Below are 5,457 nucleotides of genomic sequence, written 5' to 3'. Positions count from 1 at the left end.
GCGAGAGTATAGATAGCGACACCGCCGCCTCGTTTATTTGGTCTGTTAAGGAAGAAGGTTTCGTAACCGGGTAATTCCAACATCTTGCAGCCAGATTGATACCATGTTTCAGTGAGCATCAAAACCGTAAATTCAAAAGTGAACTGTCTTAACAAGAACGTGATTTCTTCTTCCTTATTTCCTACTGAGCGGGCATTAAAGTGCAGAGCAGTTTCACACCTTCGGTCCTTTAGTTTCACTTGTTGTGGTAGAGCAAGTTCGTGATAGGCCATTTTGTTTTTAATTGTTACGGATTACCAAGCAGAAGGACGCCCCATTTCAATTGCTAGGTGAGCTATGAATATCACCTGTTTCTAACTCAGCACGACTGCTTTCCGACGAGAAGATCTTGATAAGGTCTTTCTCGCTGGTTATCGGCATAACCGCCGAGCCATCAGATTGCCTCATGAAAATTTTTCCATTTTGCGACCAGACAGACTTCCACTGATGCTCATACTTTTTTTTAACAGCGTATGCAAGCAGTTTCTTTTGTGCCGGGCAGAGGTGTTCGTTTACGTATATAGGGTCCGAAGTTTCTATCCCAACATCAGTGTTTGTCAGCCTCATTTTTTTGGCTTTCTGAAGTACCTTGTCGCGTTTGGCTTGAGACCGGAACTTAACCACAATATTCGACTTGTCTGCCTTACGTGTCGGCACCCTATGACAGGCTTCAATATCCCGTTCTTCAATAGGCTCACTAATTGCAGTTCCTATTTTTGAGACTATGTCAAACACATACTCGCTGTCATTTTTGTTGACTCCTTGAATTTCTAGGTTGGCTCTTCTCGAGTATTGCTCAGAAAGAGTAAGTCGCTTCTCCAAGTCAAGCATTTTACCTTCCAGACTCGTGTGCAATGACTGAAGGGTCTCATTTTCTTCAGCAAGGTTCTTGTTTTTAGCGATCTCTGCATTTAGCTTTTCCTCAAGCTCTCTGATAGAGCCATGTGCGAACTCGATGCTTTTAATTAAGCCTTGTTTTTCACTCTTCAGTTCTCTAATTTTATTACGCATTTCTCGCTCCATCGATTCGCGAAATGTTTTGATTTCAGCTTTAATTTCTTCTCGTAGCTTTGCGATATCAGCTTTAAACTCATCTTTCACTTTTACCGCCTCTTTCCCAGTCATTTTTGAAAATATGTCTCTCTGCAGAACACTCGACAGGCCTCAGCAAGCAGACGGAGAACAGCACAAGTTCACAAAGCACTTTCCCTTAAAACCACTTTCACTTGAAAGCAAATAAAATGTACTGAAATGAAAACGCTTGGCAGCAGCGACGAGGGGCCAACAATAATGCTTAAGATCAATGTGTTGTTTTCACTAACCTGCGATGAATGCACAAGTAGATTAGGACGTTTCCAACGCACTCGTCGCTACTGCCAAGTGCCGCGAACGTCGATGAAGGTGTTCCTTTTGTAGTGGCTGAGGTCACGTGGAAGCAAACGTAGCAGGTCACAACGCAGCCGACAACGACGCCTCCTTGAACCGGGTGGTGACCAGCGTAATCCGCGTTTTCACGATGGCGGCTTCCAGATGAAACAGTGTTGGCGCCTAGTACGGCTGCGCAGGTGTGCCCTGCGATGAATGCAGAAGTAGATTAGAACGTTTCCAACGCACTCGTCGCTACTGCCAAGTGCCGCGAGCGTCGATGAAGGTGTTCCTTTTGTAGTGGCTGAGGTCACATGGAAGCAAACGTAGCAGGTCACAACGCAGCCGACAACGACGCCTCCTTGAACCGGGTGGTGACCAGCGTAGTCCGCGTTTTCACGATGGCGGCTTCCAGATGAAACAGTGTTGGCGCCTAGTACGGCTGCGCAGGTGTGCCCTGCGATGAATGCAGAAGTAGATTAGAACGTTTCCAACGCACTCGTCGCTACTGCCAAGTGCCGCGAGCGTCGATGAAGGTGTTCCTTTTGTAGTGGCTGAGGTCACATGGAAGCAAACGTAGCAGGTCACAACGCAGCCGACAACGACGCCTCCTTGAACCGTGTGGTGACCAGCGTAATCCGCGTTTTCATGATGGCGGCTTCCAGATGAAACAGTGTTGGCGCCTAGTACGGCTGCGCAGGTGTGCCCTGCGATGAATGCAGAAGTAGATTGGAACGCTTCCAACGCACTCGTCGCTACTGCCAAGTGCCGCGAGCGTCGATGAAGGTGTTCCTTTTGTAGTGGCTGAGGTCACATGGAAGCAAACGTAGCAGGTCACAACGCAGCCGACAACGACGCCTCCTTGAACCGGGTGGTGACCAGCGTAGTCCGCGTTTTCACGATGGCGGCTTCCAGATGAAACAGTGTTGGCGCCTAGTACGGCTGCGCAGGTGTGCCCTGCGATGAATGCAGAAGTAGATTAGAACGTTTCCAACGCACTCGTCGCTACTGCCAAGTGCCGCGAGCGTCGATGAAGGTGTTCCTTTTCTAGTGTCTGAGGTCACATGGAAGCAAACGTAGCAGGTCACAACGCAGCCGACAACGACGCCTCCTTGAACCGGGTGGTGACCAGCGTAATCCGCGTTTTCACGATGGCGGCTTCCAGATGAAACAGTGTTGGCGCCTAGTACGGCTGCGCAGGTGTGCCCTGCGATGAATGCAGAAGTAGATTAGGACGTTTCCAACGCACTCGTCGTTCCACGTTGCCCCGTCACACGTGACGAAGTCAACGCGAAGGCCTGCCTCTTCTGCAAGCATCACGGCTTCGACGAGAATCTTTGCCAGCAGTTCCCCTTTCACATTTCCATGTGTGCGAACACAGCAATCACTTGTGTCCACTTTCCCGAGAACGATACGAACATAATAACCATGCCGTGGTCACATGGCTGGCCTCTCTCACTGAGTGGCGTAAAGGGACCTAAATCAACCATTCCTTTGGCGCGTCCCGAGGACGTGACCGACGTGCTCTGAAACATTGAGCTCGTCCACAAGAAGGCCTCCGTGTCTTTGAAAATGTCCGTCGTTCTTGTTTTTTCCTTCAAGGCACTGAGAACATGCATCGAAAATCCGAAACTAGATTTGTAGCACCATAGGTGCTTGCGAAATATGTTCTTACATGGCAAAACCAAAATTTCATTTCTTCGCATGTAGTTGTATAATTTAGGACTCTTGATTTTTATAAGAACGAACTCGAGTAGCCAATTCTAAGTGATCTCTATCCCACGAGTGCCTTTCCTTTTTGCAGCTCTGAAGAAATGCAGCGCGGCTTTGCTTCGCGGGAAGGCCCACAATCCTGCTTTTGAAATAAGACACTTAGGTTATGGGCCTTTCCCGCCATTGTTTTGACTTCCTTCCTTAAGTTCACCACGTGAGGGGCCTTTTCCGCCATTGTTTTGACTTCCTTCCTTATGTTCACTACGCGAGCCATAAGCTTTCGCTTTTGCTGACGCAAGTTTTTCTTTTGCTGTGGCCGTTTAAGGCGCTTTCCTGCGGCGGATACTTCAGCTTGTACTTCTTTCTTATCAGAGAGTGTCTTGCCTCTTTGTATTCGGGACACTTGGAAGCTGAAAAAGAAACGCAACACAGAATTACGGCCACGTTTTAAACACGTTTTAAGCCCAAAATCAAGCTCTCCATTGTCCAGTCGTGTGGCAGTGCGCTATGCTATATAAATCCACGATGCCATCGAACAATATGCAGCCTCTTCAATATCCCCCGCCCCCCCAAATACACACACCCACGGCACGAACTTCTACGGCAAGAACTTCGATATATATACCAGAATGTTTCACTTAACAGGAGTTCGACAAACTCGTACACCATTCCTATACTTTTGCATGAGATTTTAAATTGGATATTCTAAGAGTTCGATATATGTAATAATTCGATATATCCGGGTTCGGTACACCCGTGATTGACTGTACCTCGGCCTGTAGCTCAAACCGGCGCGCAAATCCGGCTATGGCACCTAAACACAGTTATGAGAAGCAAATGTTCAGTTCGGTTTTGCCTTCAGCTTACAGCGTATTTGTTTCGCGCTACTTTAGTAATGTCGACCGAAGTAATACCATTTCAGCGCTATGTATACTAGTAAATAAACAGTAAATGCTGGGAAAACGGCCAGAAGACTCTATAATTCAGGGACGAAGGCAATTGGGGGGAGGGGGGGGGGGGTTGAAGCTCTCTAGTATTTCACCTTTTCAACCTCCCTCTTCATCTGGCTTGCTCTCTTGTTTACATTCTTTTTGTTGGAACCTAACTTCGGATCTCCGCGTTTGCATAAAATTGGCTACTACCACGACATCGTAATAGACAATTTTAGGTTTATGACACCCAACAAATGCTAGAACATTCAAGGATTAGAGATGCTAGAAGTTTGGTTATCAGAGAACACCAATTTTAACAATAAAACAGGATGGGACGGGCATCATGCTAAGCACAACTTGCTCGTTGATTCCGGCTTGGACGCATATGCGAGAAAGGGAATAGAGTGATAGAGTACATTTCAAGTATAAATAATTAAAAAGGAGTATTTTCAACACCCCTCCCCCAGCGCATAACACAAACATACACACACAGACAAAAAAATACCGCCGATAACGCACTGTAAATAAAACGAACCGTCACTAGGGTATTTGAATAAATCTCACCGGTTTCAACACGTGCCCGCGTCCCACACTTCTCCATGCAAATGTGTAACCAGGATATGCGTAACCAGGCAGGAAAAGATAGCGGCTTTGTATCGGAACAGCATCCAGTACATTTGTTTTTCATTCGCTCGATGGGCACTGCCATTCCCGACATTTCTTAGCAGAATTAACCGCATGGAGTGACGTACACGGAAACCTGTGTGAATAGGAATAAAAGTAGTTACGTGTTAAACCTAACGGTGTTATTTATTACGGCAGTGCAAACAGTTCTTTGTACAAGTACCTTATCAAATCACTATAGGCGTATGAATTGGAATCAACAATGATATTTTGCGTATTCGTGAAAAAAAAACTGTTTACCTGTTCCACAATCGTCTCGCGACTGTTCACCTTCAAAAATCGATTATCTGCTCACCTTCTTCAGATACCGTGCCCTGGCAGCTGCTGCTATAGTGCACGTTTCCGTGACACTCAAGTTTGCTGGCCAGTCGTGCTGTCAGCGTAAGTCCCGCTGATTTCAGCTGTCTCTTGGGCATCGCCCCGCAGCACAGAGAAAACACATCTACTGTTTCGAGTTCCTCTTCTGCCGTTTCTATAGAAAGGCCTCCTCTTTCTGCGTGGAAATTTCTTTTTATGTACGTGCGGCATGATATGCCGTCTTCCTTCAGATGAAATGACATCCGTTTGTCATGTAATATCTCAACGGTTTCCTTTTCTAGTCTCCACGTTGCGTAAAACGTGCCGTCAATGTTTGGGAAAACCAAAGTTGTCCAATTGCTGTGTGCAGGAGTCCTAAGTAAAAGGAGAGAGTCGCTTTCCAGGAGTGAATCTAGATGTGAAACTG

General features: G+C 46.7%; 1 pseudogene; it reads right to left on the bottom strand.

Moving 5' to 3' along the window:
- Positions 1 to 2,162: 2,162 nt before the first annotated feature.
- On the bottom strand, positions 2,163 to 5,149 carry LOC146200587 (uncharacterized; annotated as a pseudogene).
- Positions 5,150 to 5,457: the final 308 nt, after the last annotated feature.

Source organism: Amblyomma maculatum, chromosome 2 (genome assembly GCF_055883805.1).
Source record: "Amblyomma maculatum isolate TAMU_Amacu chromosome 2, ASM5588380v1, whole genome shotgun sequence".
Classification (NCBI taxonomy): Eukaryota; Metazoa; Arthropoda; class Arachnida; order Ixodida; family Ixodidae; genus Amblyomma; species Amblyomma maculatum.
The sequence above is the reverse complement of the archived record's forward strand: the minus strand, read 5'-3'. Positions and strand labels throughout refer to the sequence as shown.